Here is a 21,477-nt window from a genome sequence, read left to right as displayed (position 1 = left end):
TGTGGCTCTGCCTCTGTGTCCCTGCCCACTTGGCTTGCCTTCCAGCTTTCCTCCTAGCTCTTGGGCCTTCTGCTATATTCTCCCATGTGGTCACCATTTAACCCTAGCTTGTGTGCACACTCAGTAAGTTACAGCCAGTACCCTGTGCCCGGTGTTCTCTGGTGAGGACAAGCTGTTATGATGCCCACCTTTCTCTTGGCCTGCATGTCATCCATGTAGCTTCCTGGTGATCTGGTAGGTCCTTTACCTACCACCCACTTGTATCTGACCTGGCAGCTCCACTCCTGTGCCCTCCCCTCATTGCCAGCTCTTTCTCCTTTCCCTCCTACCGGTGGGAGTCAGCTTGTACCTACTCCTTCAAGGGGCTCTGCCCATGGCTCAGAGATCCCCAACTCCCTCTGATGTTGGTGCTTCGCTCTGCAGCTCAGCTCAGGCCCCAGCGTCCCTGCAGGCATCACCAGGTCCATGCAGCTCTTCTATAGCTGGGGTGGGACAGCAGGCCTGTGAGTCACCCCACTTCCCGTGGTGCCCACACTGCTGGCTGCAGGCCCTGCTCTGAGTGGTCACTGAGCTGCAGGCAACAGTCCAGGTCGCTGTCACCTTGTCCTCACTCTGCCTGGGCCCGAGCCAGCTCCTCCCTGGCTGTGCCAGACTCAGGGACAGGAGGGATGAGAAACAAGTAAAGGAAACTAAGAGGCACAGATGTGCTCGTTGGGCCCCAGGCCTCTCTGGGGCTGATTCCTACCTCCCTTGGGCTCTCTGCCTGGAGAGTGGACTCATCAGACTAGTCTTCCTTCCTATTCTGGCCACTGCCCTCATCACCATGGACCCGTGGCCATGCCCTGGTGCCTATCAGTGGGAAAGTGACACAGGAGAGCCCCTCTGCCAGCAGCTCCTAGCCCGGGCACAGGTTGACTCATACTTGGCAGGCAAGTCCTCCCCACATTCAAAGCTGCCTCTTCGTGGGGACTGATTTCTCTCCTGGGACAAGACCCATCTGCCCAGGCCTGTGAGCACTGAAACTCTCCTCCATCCCTGAGAGGTAGGGGTTTGCTTCCTGTGCTCTTAAGGGGACCATCAGGCACCCAGCAAATCTGACGGTGGTCCTGCCATGCGCAGAGCCTCTTGCCAGATCCCAGAGGAGGCTGAGCAAACCCAGCAGGTCACAGTGCTGCTCTCTCCGGCGGTCTTGGCCACGTGGAACTTGGCATAGAGCAGGTTCTCGGTGATTGCTGCTGGCAGGCTGAGGGAGCTGAACTGTGCAGTCTGTCTGCACGGGAGGGGCCACTGTGTGATGCAGGCACACTGTCTACACTGGTTGAGTCTAGGGTGTGAGCACCGTCCATTTAGTCAGTGCCTGCCCCACTCCTGCTGGGATCTTTGCACAAGGTTCAGAGCTCTCAAACCCTCTGTCTTCAGTGAATTTCCCTGTGGTTGAGCTCAGCCCAGACCTCGGCTTCCAGTCAGACAGTGGCTTGGTCCATCAGGTCTGTCTCCCAGAGCTGAGGGTGTTGAGCCCAATGTGCCATGTCTACACTGGTTGAGCCAGTGCACAGAGCAGGCACTGTCTACACTGATTGAGCCCGGTTCTGGCTGAGGGCTGTTTATACTGGTTGAGCTCAGCACATGACTCAGGCAGTCTACACTGGTTGAGTCATGCATCACGCAAGCTGTCTGTCTAAACTGTCTGAGCCAATGCTCAAAGCAGGCGCTCTGTGTACTGGTGGAGCCAGTGGGTGATGCGTCCAGCCTGTGGCTGGCTGAGGCCTGTATTCTGGACTTCTTCTGATACCCTTGCCAGGAATACTCCTTTCTCCCCTCCCGTGTACACCTCTGGGTCCAATTTAACTCCTGCTTCCCAGGAACTTTCCTTGGTGTTCCCTCAGCTTTCTCATGTCCTACTCCAGTCTCTGCTGGCTCGGAGCTGGGGGTGGTATGCATGTGGGGCATGGGGATGCATCGTGATCTCACCTGGATGCCCCCCACATCGTGGTTGGGGGCTGAGCCTGCTGCCACCAACAGATAGAGAGGCTGCCTGCTGTCAGTGGTCATGGCCAGCTCCCCATCCCTTACAGCAGCCATGCACAGGCCTTTTTCTCAGAAAAGTCATCTGGGCGGGGGCTCTGCCTCCATGCACATGGAAAACACACACTCCTCCAGACTGAGTCCATCTGGCTGTCTCCTGCTTAGCTTTGGGGCCTCTGTCTCCATTGTTGTTATTTCACCTCCTGAGGGTTGGCCTTATCTGCGAATTTAACTTCATCCCTGTGAAAGAACAATCTATGTCTATTATTTAACTCTTCTCAATTCCCTCTGCCATGCATTGAAGTGTCAACCAACAAACATGGCAACCAGTTCCACCTCATGCAGCCACTTCGAGGTTGTGACTGAAGCTAGTACCTGGAGTCAGACTGCCTGGGTTCAAACCCAGCTTCACCACTTAGTCACTGTGCGGACTAGGGACTCAGTTTCCTCATCTAGAAAATGGGGATGACAATAGAAACTGCCTGAGAGCCATTGTGCCTAGCAGCCAGCCAGCCCAAAATCAAAGGCAACTACACTATTATTATTATTGTTGTATTATTTTTATTATTACTATTATTATTAATCTCCTGTGTTTGGTCTCTCAGCTGAGGCTCAGTCCCTCTTCATCTCAGATGCAAGGAAGCATGTTGGACAGTGGCCTTGCCAGGTGATGTGACAAAGGCTTAGGGGGCATGTGAGCTAACTGGCTGGTGTCCCCTCAAGTCCCACCCTTTCTAAGCAGTTTCCTATCAATGCCTTTTTTGTGTTCCACATTCAGTACATTTAAAATTTTTTATTCCAAACACATTATGCACACCCCCAAAAATGTACAGATTGTGTGCACAATGCAGTGAACATCCGCAAACAAAACAGGCCTATGTGCCAGCACCAAAGCAGAAATCAGAACGTGACCAGCAGCCCTGTGTCTCCTTCCTCCCCATAGCAATTGTTCGCCTTACTTGTAATGACATTGCTTGGTTTTCCTTATTTCTAAACTTGATGTAAGTAGATTCATAAATCTGTACACGTTTGTGTCTGGCTTACCTTTATTTGTGAGATTCATCCACATTGCTGGGAGTCATTGTAGCTTGTTCATAGTTATTACTGTGTAAGATTCCATTGTGTGAATATACCCAATTTATTTATCCATTCTCCTCTTGATTGACATTTGGATTGTTCCGAGTTCTGGGCTGTTAGGAACAGTGCTGCTGTGGCCATTTCGCTTGTGTCCCTTGGACAGATGCACACACTTTAATAAGTGTGCCCCTCCCAGAGAGGGGCTGGGTCTCGGATGCATGTGTTCATGATTTGCCGGTGTTGTCAAACCATTTTCTCTAAAGGTTATACTAATCCGCACCCCTCCCCTGTTAAGTGTGAGAGTTCCAGTGGCTCCACATCCTTTCTAACTCCTTGTGTTGCCGGTCTTTATGTTTTAGCCATTCTATGAGTATGTAGAGGTACCACACTGTGGTTTTAATTTCATTTCTCAGATGATTAATACAGTTTGTTTTGTTGCCAAGGATATGTTGAATTTGAAAACATTATTCAACAAATTTAAAAATTCACTTCTATCTCCAAATTATAGATAGATGCCTTAGAAGTTGCGGGTGCTGGTGACTGCCTCAGCTGGCAGGTTGGATCTGGAAGGCAGTGGGTGGAGGAGGCAGGTGTTTCTCTGGATGAGACTGGGGACCCCACCATCTGCCCCTGAATCACCGGGGGAGCTTGTCAGAGCAGCAGATACTGGGCCCTATCTATCCCAGCCCCCAGTCACCAGATGGACCCCCATGATCCATCAGTCTCTCTGGGGCTCGCCTTTCTTTCCCTTCACAGATCCCATGAGCACTGAGACCACCTTGCCTGTGTGTCCACTGCTGGGTCCTGGCACAGAGCAATCCCGTCAATACCCATGGAATGAAGGACCAGAAGACAAAGTGCTGCCTGTGGGCCTCTGTCCTCTCCCACCCCCGCTGACCTGATGGGGATTTGTTGAGAGCCTGAGCTGCTATGGAGGGTTCTAGAAGCTGGGCTCTCACACCCTAGCGGGTGTCCTGACTGGGGCTCTGTTCCTCTAAATGACGCCCCCCCTTCTCCAGAGCCAGCTTCTGACCAAGGTCTGTGGCTCCAGGCCCCAGGCTCGGTGCTCACCCCCAGAGCTCCAGGCACTGGCCGTTGAGGAGCATCCCCTGGGCGACCTCATTCCTGGTGGGCTTATCTGTCACTGGGTCCCTCTGGAGAAGCCTGAAAGCCCTCGGAAAGCAGCACTCCATCCTGCACCATCTGGCCCCCTCAGCTCTTCAGCACAACCTTTTCATGGACGGCATGTCCTCGGGTCAAGTGGAGGCCTAAGGCCATGCTGTGGCCGCTCCTGCCCTCACAGTTAATGGGGACCGTGGCCCAGCCTCCTTTCTTTGGTTGTAGCTTCTTCACTTTCTCCCAAGTCTGACTTAGCTATTTGGAAAGCAGCACAGCCTGGAGGATGAGAGCTCTGGGTCAGACCCTCAGGTTCAAATTGAGGTTCTGTTCTTGATGGGTTTCAAGACCCAGCCATTACCCCCAGGGGAGAGAGGCAGATTCACAGTCAACTCTGATGCAACAAGTAGGGGTGACTGAGATCTCTGAGGTTGGGGAATGAGGGCAAAGGATTCAGGCTGGGGCATCTGCTGGGGGCTCCACAGAGGAGGAGGCCTGGGCTGGTCCTTAGATATGGGAAGGAGGCAGTGAGGACATCGGTAGTATGAAGTCCTCAGAGAAGGAAGTGCACTGAGCCCCCAGGCGACTATGGTCTCGTTGACCCAACACGAGAGGGCATAGAGCAATAATCAGATTTCATTGGTGAGTTATGGAAGGCTGCCGGGAGGAGGCAAGCTTGGGACTACATGCATGTTCAGGGCCAGGGGTGAGAACTTTATCCTGGTGCCACTAGAAATTCTCTCCACACTGTCGGATCATGGGCAATGGACAGTTGAGCCAAATACCAGTTGCTCTAAAACAGGGCGACAAAGAATGCACATTGTTTATGCGATGTGGAGGCGGGTGTGCAAAGATGGAAGAGCTAAAAGCAGTTTGGGAAAAACAACACCTTTTTTTTGTGGAAAGACAGATTAGAAAGGTTTATGCTCTTCTGTGATAACTAATATGAAAGGTTTATCAAAGTTAAAAAAAAAACCTTGACACTTTCTCCAAAATTGATTTGAGGACTTGGCAGATTTGAGGAATCATTCAGTAGCGTTTTATGGGTCGATGCTAATTTGATGCAGCAGACCCGTGCGTGCATCGTGCCAATTTACTGCCAAAGCAACATTAAGCACCGACCTTTCGTGCAAGGTTTATAGGCGGATAGCTCATAAAGATGCGTGCTTGACAAGTATTCTGCTTCTCTTAGGATGTGCAATATGACGTGTTTAGCAAAAAGCAACTAAATCGCCCTTGCCTTTTACTGGTAAACAATCTCTGGGGACTTGTATTATGTTTATTTCTATTATTTTTATTATTACTTGGATCCCATGCAATATTTCACCTCTTTGGGTCCTGGTTCGTGAGGAGCCTTTGTCTCCAAAGGCTGTGGTAGAGAGAAGTAGGAGGAGCCCTTTGGCATGGAGGATGCCCAAAGTGACCACTTTGGAAATAACTCGTAACCCAGGACATGGGAAGGCCAGTGACGCCCTTCCTAAAAGGAAGCAGAGGTTGCCCCTAAACAAGATCCAAGATCCTTAGCGCCAAGTAAATCCATTTCCTGCTCTCGTCGCCCTCCCCCCCCGCCCCGCTGATGTGTGATGGATCATCATAGCATGTCTCTTCCCGTCCAAATATGCGCTGTCAGAGCCCCTTCAGCGAGCAAATCATCAAGCTTTGTTTTGCACGTCAGAAAGGGTTTAACAATAAAAATTATCAAACCTCCCGTCTTTCACCACTGAAAGCCACTGCTCATATTTTCCACCAAGGAAAAGTGGACTTCCATGGTATTGTCTCCTCAGCTCCACCCGGCTCCTCGGTTCCTCCCATCCCACTGTTAATTCCCGGGGCTTAATGAAGAAGGTTGCTGGAGGGGTAGAGTGTGCAGACGGTATCAGCACAAAGCCTCGCGGGTTTCCGCAAGGGGAAATTTGATCCTGGGCAAATGTCAAGGCGTTTTTGAAATCTGTGTTATGATATCAGCTCGTTGCCAGTGTAAGGCTTCATTTGGATTTCATAAATATTGTATGGGGCTCTCTTATAACCACCTCGGCCAGCTGGAGAACACAATAGCCACTCCCAACACACACACACACACACACACTCACACACACACACACGCACACGCACACACACTCACACACAGGCACCCCACTGCAACTGCAATCTATTGCAGGGTTGTCATGAAAAGCCAATTGGTGATATTTCAATCACAATGTTCTTGTAACAAATTCCATTCAAATTCCCCTGGAAAGGGAGTTAAGGTTTCCTCCTGCTGCTGGGAGAATGATATGCTAAATGTAGCTTCCTGGGGCCCTGGCAGCCATCCAGAGCTTTGTAATTTATAGTTCTCTTTTGTGGTTTTCCAAGTGACCTTGGAACTCGCAACCTGGAGGATTCCTTAGGGTTACACGTTGCCCTTCAACGTCTTGTGAGAATGGTCCCCAAGTGAGAGCTCTCAGGGCCCCTGAGGCTGCAGCCTGGGAGAAAGGAGGGGAGCAGGGGTGCCCAGGAAGCCCGCGGCAGGTGGCTGGGAGATTGCTTGTGGCTGCTGACCTGCCCTCTGGAATTTACATCAGCCACCGAACAGTCCCATGTTGTGGATGAAGGCAGCCCGCAGGTGACGGGAGCCTCTCCCACCCCAGCACATCAGATCACCCCGGAAAAGAAGGGGCGGGACCATCTGCAATTACATTCATCAGCTATTTTTGGTTGAGGAATAAACAAAATGGCCCAACTACTGCTGTTACAGATTCTAGCAGAGGAGTGGCGTGTAGGAAAGATTAATGTACAATTAAAACCTGTGTATGGGTAAATTACAGGGTGACAGCTATCTAATGCAAACACCGCAGACGTGTAATTAAGAGGAGTTACAGGCTCTCGAGGGTGAATTTGCTGAGGAAAGCGCTAGGGAGATGTCTGTGGAGCTGGACAGGGACAGGCGAGGGGACAGCGTGGTGGCCGTGGAGCTGGGGAGGAGGAGCCCCACAGCGCGTAGGGGGGGCAAACTGGGGTGTGATGGGAGCCCCGGTCCTGTCAGGTGGCGCAGCCTGCCTCTCCAGTGTCCCCGGCTCTTGCTCCCAGCTGCCAGCCCTTTGTGGACCACCCTGCTCTCCCCTCCTCACCTTTGGCTCCGTGGCAGTGAATGCCCATGGACGTCTTCTTTCACGTTTTTAATTTCTCCTGCTTTGTCAGCTTTTTAAGGAATATGTTACATTATGTGGAAATTGGATGCTAACAAGATTTGTATGAATAAATTAGACTCTTAACTTTTTATGTTATTACAAAATTGAAATGGACTCTAATGACAGTCAGAATTAATGTTCTGTTTCAAATAAATGCCAGGGATGTGACTGAATTTCCAGTGCATTCTCCTCGTTTTCCATCTTTAGCCCTTCCCATAGGGCCTCGCCTGAGAGGGGGTCTCACTCACAGACCTTCCCCTTCCACTGAGGAGGCTGTCACTCACCTGGCCCGTCACCCAGGGCTCCTCCCTGATGACCTTGGGGTGCTCTGCCCGCCCTTTCCATGGAGGCTGCTGGGGAAATCTGCAGCGGCTCCTAGCGATTATGGCTTTTCTAAACCAACTGCCAGGTGAGTGTCACCTGCGGGGATCAGAATCCCCACAGACCAGGATCGTTCTTTCTGCTTTGTGTCCCCTTCTTGAGCCCAGGACTGGGGTGAGCACTGACCAGGTCCAGCCCCCTGCCCAGGGTTGAAGCAGCAACAGGGCCAAAGGGCTTTTCTGGATCCCAGTGGCCACACCACCAGCTCTGGGTGGGGGTGGACTTGAAGGGCTTTTCTGAGACAGAAACCCAGTGTCCCAAAGGGGCAGGACAGAACAGGGAGGGGCATGGGCACTGGGCCGTGGGCACTGTTTCCCAGCTGATGTGGGGAAGAAAAGGGGCCGGTAAGCCTAGACCTGGACCAGCCCAGTGGGAAATGCAGCCCTGTGCAGCAGGGCCTCGGGGCAAGGAGGTGGCGTGGTCTGGGATGCTTGGGGCACTGACGTCTTTGGAAAGGGGCAGTGGAACTCAGTTCCAGCTGCCATCACAGGAAGGGATGGGGGCTCAGCGTGACCAGAATGGTAACTATTATATGAAATCTCCTCCCTTCTGAAGTCCGGAGACTAATTCAAAATGTAAAACCAAAGTCCTGCACTCACCTAACAGTTTCCCCGTGAACTGCATTTGGCTTCTAGGCTGGAGGACCTTGGAGCCCAGGGCTTCCCTGGCTAAGCGGACACTTTCCCACCTGGAAAGTGAGGGCCAGAGCCCTGGGAGGGAACAGTAATTGCCAAGACTGCAGGCCACGGCTGCACAGCTGTTGGCTACAGATAACCGAGGCCTGACCAATCGTGGCCTCTTGAGACCCCCATCTGCTGGAAGGGGGGTCCTTACCCTGGGACTGTGAGCATCTGGGAAGCTGGTTGGGCCCCAAGCATGGCTAGATCCGGGCAAGCCCATCCCTGGCCACTTGGGCCACTCGGTTTGGGACTCAGTGGATGACTGGGCAGCAGAGGGGCCTATGCAGACCCCTACCCCACATCTGAGGGACCTCACCTCAGCATCCCTGCCTCCGCCTTCATGAGCCTTAGCAAGTCCTCGCAGGAATGCTTTCAGAAGAGCAAAAGAGGAAAATGGAAGCCTACCCCGCCTCTGGATCTGGGGTTCCCGCACCTTGTCACAGAGAGGGGGTGTCTTATGTTTTAAATCCTTTTATGTACATAAACTCAGAAGTCATATTCACTTTATTAAAATGCAGTAATTTTTATACCTGCTGCATGTAACCTATTCAATCACTTTGTATACCATGAACACCTCTTCATGGTCACAGATCTGTTCCCATCCTACTTTTGACGCCTGCATGGCATTCCTTCAGATGAGTTTATCATCATTTATTTACTAGTAAACAGTTTCCTTTAGACGTTCTGGTGGTTTTCATTTTTTTTTTTCAATTTTAAAGAATGTTGGAGTGAACATTCTTGCTGTATTCCTTTGTGTCATTTCAGAATAAGTTCCTAGCAGTGAAATTGTTGGCTCAAGGGATATGCATGGTTTTAAGACTTTGAATACTTCCCGACAAACACCTTCCACAAAGACACAGCGGTGCTTGAGTGTGCCTGTTTGCACACCAGCAAGTCTTCGTTTCTTAGATCTTTGTCAGTGTGATAGGTTAAAGAGAAGCATGCTTATTGCTTTTTAAAAAATAACTTTTATTCTCATCAAAATAACACCTATATGTAGTTTAAAAAGCATAGCCAATAAAAGGTTTACAATAAACCTAGCATCCTCTGCTTCATTCCTTACTGCCCTTCCCAGCCTCTCCCCAGAAGCAGTAACACATGTTTCCCCTGCATGGATGACTTCCTCTATAGTTCTACATAACATACATGTCCTGCAAGTGTGAAATGGACAACCAGTTGTCCCAGCATCATTTACTGAGCACTCACTCTTCGCCTTACTCTTTTAAAATGCCAGCTTCATCATTTGCTTCATTCTTATATTTACTGGGGCTGCTTTGGGACTCTGACTTTACTCTGTCTAATTTTGTACCAGAACCCACAACTGCAATAAGAATTGGTGATTCAGCTTATGAACACGTTTTTACTATCTTAGAAGGTAGGTCTCCTCTTGTTATTCCTGTGTGATATCACATTTTTATTCTTTTACATGCATTCTATAAATAGTTGGTCCAAGTTTCAAATATCCAATGGAAATTTGTATTGAAATTGTTTAATTATAGGTAAATTTAAGATAAATATGCAGATAAGTTGGTCTTTTACTTTATGTTTTACCATATTGCATCTTCTGATCAATTTATTCAACAGATATCTATTGAGAACTAGCTGTATGCCAGGCACTGTTCTAGGCACTGGGAGGGTATATCAAGAAACAAAGCAGAGGAAGATCCCAGCCCCCATGAAGCCAACATGGTAGTTCTCTGAAAAGCCAAGGAGGCCAGCCGGCATGGCTCAGTGGTTGAGCCTGGACCTATGAACCAGAGGTTATGGGTCGATTCCAGTCAGGGCACATGCCTACGTTGCGGGCTCATGTGGGGCGTGCAGGAGGCAGCCGATCAGTGATGCTCTCTCATCATTGATGTTTCTGTCTCTCTCTCCCTCTTGCTTGGAAGTTGAAGCACTTATTTATTCAATCTTCTGGCTTTCTTAAGTTCTGAAACACTTTCCGTCATCATCTCTTCAAATAGTTCCTTTTCTTTATTCTCAACATTAGCCTTTGAATTGCCAGTCACACATGTGAGGGACAGTGTATATATTAAGAATATGAACTCTGCACCCTGGCTGGTTTCAGATAGAGTGTCAACCTTCGGACTGAAGGGTCCCAGGTTCCATTCCAGTCAATGTGTGTATCTTGGTTGCAGGCTCAATCCCTGGCCCTGGCTGGGGCGCTTCGGGAGGCAACCAATCAATGTGTCTCCCTCACATCGATGTTTTTCTCTTTGTGTCTCTCCCCCTCCCTTCTACTCTTTCTAAAGATCAATGGAAAAAATATCCTCAGGTGAGGGTTAAAAAAAAAGAGAGAGACAGAATATGAGCTCTGCAGATTGCTACATGGATTTGACTTTACCTCTTCGCTTAAATTAATAGTTGAGGAACATGACTTAAACTCTATTCTCAGTTTTCTCATCCATAAATTGGGCATAATATTACTATACACTTAGGTTGTTATGATAATTAAATGAGTTAATATATCGGGTATCCCCAAAATGTATACATACACTTTGTATAATTATAAAGGCAGTGTTGCCGAAACCGGTTTGGCTCAGTGGATAGAGGGTCGGCCTGCGGACTGAAAGGTCCCGGGTTTGATTCCGGTCAAGGGCATGTACCTTGGTTGCGGGCACATCCCCAGTAGGAGATGTGCAGGAGGCAGCTGATCGATGTTTCTCTCTCATCGATGTTTCTAACTCTCTATCCCTCTCCCTTCCTCGCTGTAAAAAATCAATAAAATATATTTAAAAAAAAAAGAGTTAAACCTTTACAGTGTTAAGTTCCATATCACATCCCTTTAAAAAAAAAAAAAAAAGCAGTGTTTATTTTTTATTTTTTTAAAATATATTTTATTGATTTTTTTACAGAGAGGAAGGGAGAGAGATAGAGAGCTAGAAACATCAATGGGAGAGAAACATCGATCAGCCGCCTCCTGCACATCTCCTACTGGGGATGTGCCCGCAACCCAGGTACATGCCTTTGATCGGAATCGAACCCGGGACCTTTCAGTCCGCAGGCCGACGTAAAGGCAGTGTTTATTAAAATACATTTCATTTTCAGAACTGAGCTACCTGCTGTTAAAGTGTGTATACACCGTTTTTGGACACCCGGTATGTAAAGTGCTTACGACAGTTCCTGGCATGTGGCCATCTCTATGTAAGTCCTAGTTATCAGTTCCCGGATGCCCTGGAGACCCCACACCGACACCAGCATGTTCACCTCAAGGTCATTATTACAGGTTTACGAGAAGGACCCGGCTTTGTCTCAGTCCCTGGGGATGCATTTCTGCCAGTGTCTCCATGGTGGTTAGTACTATTTTGGACCTTCTCATTCTATTCTCTTCCTTGTAACCTCAGTCTCCTATTTTTCATGTATGCATTCTGGGTGGTTATGTCAGATTTATCTCCTGGATCCCTACTGCATCTGCTGGTTTACTAATTAATCTGTTATTAAACTCTCGTACTGTGTTTTTAATTTCAATCACTATGTTTTTTTATTTGTAGATATTCTATGGAGATCTTTCAAATCTCCATACTTGTTTTTGTAGTTTCCAATTCTTTTTTTTATTTTTAGTCTTTCTTTATGCACTTAATAATCTAAAACATAATTATATTGCCTTTTCAGGCATTTTCTTATTGCAGGTTCATGGAGTATTAGTTCTTCTGTTTGCTTATCAGCTGATTTTGCCTCATTTCTTTGAGCAGATTATAATTTCTATGTGATATTCTAGGGAAGCAGAAATGATCCAAACTAATTTAAGATTGGTGATATTTTAAACAGTATACCTGTGCTTCCTGGGTTGTGAAAGTTTTGGGATTTACACCACAACATAGGAAGTGTAAACTTGGACTTTACGGCCATGGTGCCAAACTGGGATTGACATTCTTTCTGGAAATCTGCCCCCCTACCCCTTCTCCCACCCCAAGATTGTTTTGTATTTCCCCAGACCGGTTGAGTTTTCCAGCCCCATTCCAATGAGTGGGGTCCCTGGTAGAGCCTGAGCTTGGTGCAGGAGCTCAGACCAGGCTGCGTCTCCTGCCCTTGCGGACGCCAACGCCTGTGCTGGCCTCTGTGGTCTGTCCGCTGCTGTTCAGCATCTCTGGGCACCAGCTGACAGTTTATTCCTGCAGCCCTCATATCTCTTCATTTTTGACACCTGAGGAAATTCAAGCTCAATTATGTATTTAATTATTTTATATTGTATCCAGCATTTCCATGCATTTGGAGCTAGGGGTGGTGGTGGTGGTGGGTTCTGTGTGTGTCTGCCATGATGTTTTATTTTATTTTTTTAAAAAAATATATTTTATTGATTTTTTTACAGAGAGGAAGGGAGAGGGAGAGGGATAGCGAGTTAGAAACATAGATGAGAGAGAAACATCGATTCAGCTGCCTCTTGCACGCCCCCTACTGGGGATGTGCCCGCAACCCAGGTACAAGCCCTTGACCGGAATCGAACCTGGGACCCTTGAGTCCGCAGGCCGACGCTCTATCCGCTGAGCCAAACCAGCTAGGGCATGCCATGATCTTTTATTTAGGATTTTTACATCTAGAGTGACAAACAAGATTAGTCTGTGATTTTATTTTTGTTTCATCTTTGGCAGGGTTTGGTACCAGGGTTATGTGTTATTCATCAAATTAATTAGGAAGTTTTCCTGCTTTCTCTATCCTCTGGAACATTTTAAGTAGCATAGAAAATTTCTGAAATTTCTGTTCCTTGAAGGTTTGAAATTTCCCAGTGCAATCTGTGTGAGGACACCGCCTCTGGGGGAGAATGAGGGTTTTCTGCTGGTTTCTGTTCAGCTTTTCTAGTTCTTAACTGTTTGTATAACTTCTGCTTCCTTAGACTATCATACCTTCTATCAAGATTTTTAAATTTACTACCACAGAATTCCACATGGTATTCCTATATTTTAATAATTTCTTTGCTTCTCTAGTTATATCTTTTTCATTAATGTTGTGTTTCTCTCTCTCTCTCTTTTTATGAATAGACTTTACCAGGCAGTTGTATATTTTATTGGCATTTTCTAAGACACAGCTGTTAAATTTATTTATTCATCCTACTATTAAACTCTTAAAAATCTCTATTTCTTCCTTTCATCTTTAACTTCTTTTTAAGGTTTATTGTCTTGCTCTTTTTCTAATGTTTAAGTTGAATGTCCAAGTCATTAATTATTATTTTTTTCCTTAAGAATAAAACACTTAAAGCAATAAAATTTCCTCTGAGCACAGTTCTGGCCACATTCCATAAGTTTTCGTGTGCAGTTGTCATCATAATTTTTCATACTGTAAAATTGCTATTTTGATTTCCTTTTTGATATAAGAGAGCTGTTCAGGAGAGTATTTTAAAGCTTTTATTTTTTCTTTTGTTATTAATTTCTAGTCAGATATTATTGTATCCCATACATTTTTAAAAACTCCCATATTTTCATGAAATCTAAAATGATGCTGATTGTAATGCACACCGTTATTTTTGTACAACTAAGAAAGAGGGGGAAAGGCACTGCTGGTTAAACTCAAACACCCCATCGATTGTAAGATACACATTCCACACACACACACACATGCGTGCCTACATAAAATTAGTCTTGAAACTGTTTTTCAAATTTTCTCTTTGCTTGTTCATTTTTTTATCAGCTTGATCTTTCCATTTCCGAGTGAGACCTGTTAAATCTTCCACTTTAATGGTGGATTGGTGAATTTTCCTCATGATTGCCACTGTTTGCTTTATATATTCTGAGGTTTTGTTGGTAGATCCCTACGAGTTCCTAATTGTTATAAGAAATTTTTATATTGCTTTTTTTCTCATTATGTGGCATTCCTCCTTACCCCTATTAATTCCTTTTTGCCTTGAAATCAGTATCACCATGTCAGCTTTCCGTAATACTTACTGGCACCCCACTCTCCATTCCCTTGTTCCCAGCCTTTGTGTTGCTTTTAAAGGCATGTTTTCCCCCCACCAAGATTGATGGTCTTCATCTGGCCAGCAGTAGGCTCTCTATGTGTGTAAGCACCTGTTTGTGAAGGTGGCAGAAAGGACGGGCTGGGGAACCCCCACGCTTAGGTCTGAAACCCTGCTCTGCCCTCTACCAACTGCGGGCACTGCACACATTGCTTAACCTCCTGGGGCCTCAGTTACCCCATCTATACAATGGAATAATAATGGTACCTGGCTATATGCTTATTTTGAGGATTAAATAAGCCAATACATGTAAAGTGCTTGGACTGAGGCCTGGCACATAGGGAACATCACTAAATGTTAGATGGGCTTAATCCCTTAATATTTATTCCTCACTAATATTTTAGATTTATTTCCATTACCTTACTTATGGCTTCTGTTTACTCACCTTTTTTGTGCTCAGTCCAATCAATATATTTTTTCCTCAGTTGATTTGAAAATTATAGATTTTTCTCTGTCATTTAATTGAGTACTCTTAAAATGTTAACATACACATTTAACTATACATTTTTTAGCAAGTCTAAAGTCATCTCTCTCATCCTTCGAAATAATCAAGTGTCTTTGCATGCTGCACGCTCTCCCTCCATCTTTCTACTTAGACTGTTAGTCAAGCATTTAAGGATTTTTTTCTATCTTAATACCAAAAAATGCATTATTAATAAGTAGAGTCAATAGTTCATTAAATTTGCTAACAAATTTTTACCAGTGTTCATGTTTTTAAAATCCTGCTCCTTCTCTCTGGGTTTATTTTTCTTGCAGAAATGTATCCTTTAGCATTCTTTCATTTTAGGTGGCAAAAGGTCTTTATTTTGCCTACATTCTTGAATAATGGAATAAAGGACCTTCATTTTCCTACAGTGCTTACCAAAACACGACCATCTCCATTGTCTTCCGGGCAGCTCCTGAAGCGAGGATGTCTGCTGTTGTTCTAACTGTTGGTAGGTAATGTCTTTTCTTTCTGGTAAACTTTAAGATTTGTCTTTTCGCTTTTGGTATTCTGGAGTTTTACTAAGATGGGTGAATTTTTTAAAAAATGTTATTATCCTGCTTAGCACTGTGTGTACATTCTCAGTATAAGAAATCATGTGTTTCTTCGATTCTGGAACATTCTTAGCCGTATCCCCTCAATGTATTGATTTTTCTACCAGTACCCCCTTCTTTTCTTCTGGAACTCTGTATTAGATGAATGGGTGATAATTTTTAACAATTGCATAGGATTTCAGAGTTTGAATAGACCAAAAATTAATTAAACATTTTTCTACTAATAGCAATTCATATTTTTCCATCTTTTTTCTATTACAAACAATGCTGTAGTCAGCATTTTAACCTCTCTCTTTTTTGTTAGATTCTATTTTTATTGCATTATGGTTAGGTAATGCCTTCTATTGGGATTTTGTCCTATAGTCTAACGTAAGCCCATTTTTCTAAATAGTCTAAGAGAGATCGAGAAAACTATTCTGTTTGCTGAGAACAAAGGTGTGAGAGGGAGCGTCAGATTTTTATTACTGAAATCTTTAATATTCTCACTTAATTTTGTTTGTGTAATTTGTTCATTTAAAAAGTGTTGACACCTTTATGACTGGGGATTTGTCGAGTCCCTTTTGGCCTAATCATTTGCTTTCTAGACTCTGAAGCTACGTCCTGAGACATAATGGTGCCTGTCCTAGAGGTCACTCTGCAGGGCTGACCCCTGGGTCCCCCGGAAGCCTCATGGACCTCCTTTGTGGGCCCTTGGGCTCTCCCTGTGCCCTGATCCCGAGTGGCTGCCCTGTCGCCTGTCCTGTGCCCTCTGCACTGGGCTTGCAGGAATTCCTGGCTCTGCCTGGTTTGCGGTCCCCACTCCCCTCGTGGATACAGGCTCCACCCACCCCCTCCATTTTTACATTTGTTTGATCTTTTCCATGGAAATTGGCAGGGAGAGAAATTAGACAAATGGTGCTCGTTGCCATTCTTAACACAGAAGTCCCTTTCCTTCTGCCAGCTGCTTTTCCAAGCACGCAAGCTTCCTCTTACTCAGCTTGATCTCCTTCCCTAGCTCCAGCCTCCCCATGTGCATGGTTCATGGCAGGAAGGATCATTTCTAGCACCTCTGGTCCCTGTGTGGGGACTCAAGCCTGTGGGGCTAGCAGCCTTGGCTCCTTCCAGGCGGAGGCTCCCTGCTTCCTGCTTGTCGGCCAGGCTGGGAACTGTCTCTGCAGGTGGATGGTAGCGAACGGCCAACAGTGGGCGTCTGCTGCCCCTGCAATCATCCAGCCCTGGACTGGGTGCATTACTACGTGACCCCATCAAGTTCCCACGTGAAGCCCTGAGAACTGTTAAGAGGAGGAGCCTCAGGTTATGCACCATGTGCATGGCCATCCAGTCGACCAGTGGCCCAGCGGGATCTCTAACCCGGGCCTCTATTCCTGGCCTCTTGGTGAATTTCAGCTGGCGCAGAGCTCAGCATCCCCCGGAACCCCTCTCCTCTTCCCCAGGGGAGGTTCTGTGGGCTCATTGCTCAAGGGACAGTCCTGTTTCCCACGCTGGACGTCAGGAGAGGCAGTGCCTACTGCCCAGCCACATTCTGCCCTGCAGCCTGCCCGCCCCTGCCCCAGCCTCCTGGGGGACCCCTGCTCCTTTGGCAGATGTTTCTCCAGTGCCTCTGGCTGGGTAGAGTCGGTGGGTGGAACAGTTGCCTCCCACAGACCTGTTCACCGGCAGCCAGTGTGGGTCATTTTAAACAGAAAATTACCTGCATCCCAAAGGGAGGGGTTTATGCTCATCCCACCAGAGTGCCGCCCATCCCTTCCCTGCCCGCCCCTCCTTCAGTTCTCATCTCCTGTCCTACACAGGGGCCTTCCTTTGCCCAGGCCAGTGCCCTTGCTGCAGGACTGTCTGCCTCACTGAGAACTCTGCGAGGGTGGTATATAGAGGCTGGCACGTAGTAGGTGCAGTGCTCAGCGAGTGTTTGTGGAGGAGGGGGAGGTGGTGAAGGTGGAGGGAGACGGAGAAGGCTGGGGAAAGAGGAGGAGAGAGAAGGGTGGGGGTGCTCCTGAGCCAAGCTCCAGGCTCTGCCTGTTCCGAATGCCCTCCTTTGCTGCACTGTTCCCAGCGGGTGCCAGCTCTGAATGCCTGTTTAAGTCACTCCACGAAGCTCAGCTTCTCAATCTGTTTTGTATTTGCAAGGGCCAGATTCATCTTCCTTTTTTAAAAGTCAAGCTTCTGAAACAGTCATTTAAATTCACAATGATTCTTCTCTAAAATAGCTGCTCTGAACGGGGCGTTTGGAGCCGTGGTTCTCGGGGACTCTGCCAGGAGACATGCAGGCCACGCAGAGACACCCTGGCGGTGCTCACTGTCGGTGACGGGGCGGGGGGGGGGGGGGGCTTCCAGGGTGGGGGCTCCCAGGGTGGGGCCAGCTTCAAATAAGGGGGGAGGCGTCGGGCTGCAGTCCATCTCGCTTCCCGAGGTGACCTGTGCACATTGGACCCGCTCTCCTGGGAAGGAGAGAGCTGGTTCAGCGGCCACTCCAGATGTTTGTCTGCACTGAGATTAGACATTGCAACACCCACACCTTGGAATATTCTGGACAATTAAAAAGCAAGAGGTAGATCTGTATCTACTGCCTGGGAAACATGTCCAAAATGTATTGTTAATGAAAAAGCAAACTGAGCACTATGTACATATATACTATTTCTGGCTAAAAAACACATACGTGCAAAAACAGCCACAGCTATATATTCACTGTTTACATATGTGTAAGTGCAATCTTGCATCTAGAAAGAAGTCTGGACTAGATTAGGGTAGCATTCAAAGGGGTCTTTAATTGTATTGTTTGAAGTTTTTTCCTATGAGAATGTATTTCTGTGTATGTGTGTAATTTAAAGAGATGCATGGATTTAGAATTGGGAATGTACACCACTTATCCTGAGCTTTTGGGGTTTTCATCTTTCTTTCTTTGAGTGATGATGTTGAATGGCTTATGCAATGTTTATTGGACATTCCAAAAAGTTTTCTGACTGATGCTTTATATGTAAATTGTATTTGTAGTTTAGGTCAGAGGTAGAAAATGTCTACTTAAAAATCAACATAGTAAATATTTTAAGTTTTGTGTCCCAAAAGATCTCTGCTGAAACTGTTCAACTCTGCCACCGTAATGTGAAGCAGCCATAGATAATATGAAAATGAATGGGCATGGCTGTGTCCCAATAAAACTTTATTGACAGAAACAGGTGGCCTGTAGGATTTGACCTGTGGGCTGCAGTTGGCTGATCCTTAAGGCACAGGGCGATATGAAATAGAGAAAAATAGTAAATGGAAATGTGTTAGGAATTTAATCAGAACTATCGTGTTGAAAGGCTAGTTTGAGGATCTGCAAAATTGGAAAAAAACAAAAAGCATTGCTTTTCTCAAGCACTGAACTGTATGTAGCCTCTTCCAGCTGGACCCAGGCGAGGCTGGGGCTATGGAACCCAGGAGAAAGGCCTGTGAGGGTGTCCTCTGTGCTCTGGGGGGAGCTGGCCCTCCGGATCCTGTGCGAGTCTTGGAGGGGCCTGAGCTTGCACACGGTTGGCACTTTGATGATATGAACAGGGCTCCGAGTGACCTTCCCAGCGAGACAGAGGACAGGGTCAGACTTGGGGCCGACGAGTGACCCGTAGGTTTGGGAAGAGACCAATGGCGTCCCTGTGGCTGGATGCTGCGAGCCTGGCCTCTCCCGGGGCCAGCCCTGGCCCTCTCGGGTGGGGTGTCAGCACCACCAACTCCAGTTCTCAAGGTTAGGGGCTGAGGTTAAGCACCAGGGGCCGTAGGACAGGCAGGACCCATTAGCCCAGCTGTGTAGGCCACATGAATTAGTCTCATGGCTGCAGATGGAACATTCGTGTCTGGGACTGAGCACCTCATGCTCCATGTTGGCAGGAGGGTCAGGGACCCCTAGGGTGTGTGCGTTTTCTCTGCTCCACCCCCACCAGCTGCAGCCCTCCATGCTGAAGCGCAGGGCGAGTGTGTGCCTGAGAGTGCACGCGAGCGTGGCAGAGAATAGTCACTAAGAGGGGAGGACGGAGAGTCCCTCCTTCCAGCCTCATGGGGAGAATTCTGTTCCCCTGACGTTTCCTGGGCCTGTGTATGGTCAGGGTAGTGAGAAGAAGCAAGGCAATCCTGGTTCTGGAGGGAAGAGGGTGCACGCCTCCCCAGGGGAGAGCAAAGTTATCACAGCTGAGGAAAGAAGGGAGTGGAAGGTGAGAGAGACAGTGGGCCGAGCCCTGAGGCCGGATGTGAGGGGAGAAGAGGCTGAGTGTTTGGGGAGAGGGAGGAGGGGACTGGATGGCTGCTATGCATACGTGTGAGGTCTCAGGTGGGGAGGGAGAAAAGGCTCTGACAGGCAGCTGGGTGTGACCAGCGGGATTTTGTTATCCTAGTGAGTTTCAAGAATAGATTTAGTTGGAGGTTGGTTGTTAAGTGGGTATATTTCTGAAAGGAACCTCAGCAATGCCAAAGTGAGCCTCAGGCCAGGCCCTTGCGGTCACAGGGGTGAATGTGATGTGTGTGTGTGTGTGTGTGTGTGTGTGTGTTGCTCATGCTCAGGTTTGGACAAACCAAGGCTAGCCCAAATGGGTGCAGCCAGCACCATTTCACCTTGAAGAATGGGGTTCATAGGGTGCGTTCATTTTGTCTGTGTCCTGGCAGACAGTGTCACCCAGAGACCTTTTCCTGGGTCTGGGCCCGGCTGTGGGCAGGGCAGTGGGAGAAACGATGTAGGAGAAAGCCTCAATACAACGCCCACAGGAATTTCCTCCCCGACTGGAAGCCAGCCAATTCGCACCCTGGCACAGCGTGGAGGCTGGCGCTGGCTGTTTGGTAACATCGTGGCGAGCGGCGCCTCGTCTCTATTTTGGTTCTGGCCACTGCCGCCTCTCCGCACCTTTCAAGAGTGTTCCTTCCTTCTGGAAGGCCAGGGTGCCAACTCCCCCAGCTCCTTCCCATTTTGGTAAATTAAGGGACAAATGGTGCCAAATTGTTCTCATCTCTTTCACAAGATTATTCGTAACCAGCTTCTTTTTTCCTCCCATTGAATGAGTGCATTAAAATTAAAATCGTTACCCGCAGCACAGACGACACTCCCCTTCATAATTACATCCTCTTAATTGGCATCTGAGGGCCCAGCTCCATTTAATGCTTGTCGGAAAATGTCTCAGACACATTTAATATTTTTAAGTTTAAAGGTCAACAAGAATACCTTACTTTAATTTGACAAGTGTGCAAGAAATAATGCTAGACTCGTTTAGGTTCAGGTAATGCACAAAGAAATCTATAAATCAAGCTGGGGGAATATTAGATGATGCCATATCGGAACCATCTGCCTTCATGCTCAGAAGAATCGATACCACAAAGAAAGCGCCGAAGATGTAGTGATTTATGCTCTTGTATCAGGGGAGAAATATTGGCCATTTTGAGAGTCACTTCGTATCATCCTAAAACAACAGGGCCCGAGGAAAGAGTGAGCGTGGCCATAACCCTGCACGTGTCAGAGAGCAAATCTGACACTTGGTTTTTTATTGTCTCTGCTCAGAAACGATGATTCTAAGGTCCCTTCATGCCCATGACTCTGCCCATTCTGCTATTGCATGCAGAGTATTGAATGCTGAGATGGTGTGGAAGGGAATTAACTAAATTGCCTCTGAGTGGGTGTTGCCAGGGGATGGAGGCTTACAGCTCAGGGACCTTGGGTTTTCCATGCCAGGCGAGCTACTTAAAACCCGGCCTCCTTTCGAGAGCTTTTGCTGGCCTTCGTCTTGGGCTGGGAAGAGGCAAGGTCTCCGGAACTCCATCCCCTGCCCTGTCGGATGCGGGGCTGTCACACCAAGATGTCTAAAATGGGAGGAGGTGCTGCGGCCCTGTGTGGAGGGAAGGAGCATCTCTGAGCAATTAGGTTTGGAAAAACTGGTGGCATCATTTTACCTCCTTTTGAGAGGTTGTGGTCGACAGCGCACTTCTCCAGGGAGCTGGGGGAGGCAGAGATCAGGTGAGCCTCAGGCAGATGTCTTAATCTCTAGGGAGGGCGAGGGGGATGTTTGAGAAAGAATATTTTGTAATTGGAGAGGTTTAT

General features: G+C 47.5%; 1 protein-coding gene across 2 annotated transcripts in view; it reads left to right on the top strand.

Annotated features, from left to right (window-relative positions):
* Positions 1-21,477, top strand: part of CHST8 (carbohydrate sulfotransferase 8) — a 106,828-nt gene that overhangs the window by 4,727 nt on the left and 80,624 nt on the right. Inside the window, exon 1 of one of the 2 annotated variants that reach the window (XM_070398016.1) lies at positions 15,261-15,328. The exons of the other annotated variant lie outside the window; for it this stretch is intronic. The gene's annotated coding sequence lies outside the window, so the exon portion shown is untranslated. Of the gene's footprint in view, positions 1-15,260; positions 15,329-21,477 lie in introns of those variants that run through there. 2 annotated transcript variants of the gene reach the window in all.

This window comes from Myotis yumanensis, unplaced genomic scaffold (genome assembly GCF_028538775.1).
Source record: "Myotis yumanensis isolate MYYU_CA2020_CCGP unplaced genomic scaffold, mMyoYum1.0.hap1 SCAF_18, whole genome shotgun sequence".
Taxonomy (NCBI): domain Eukaryota; kingdom Metazoa; phylum Chordata; class Mammalia; order Chiroptera; family Vespertilionidae; genus Myotis; species Myotis yumanensis.
This window is presented reverse-complemented; position numbering and strand designations above follow the sequence as displayed.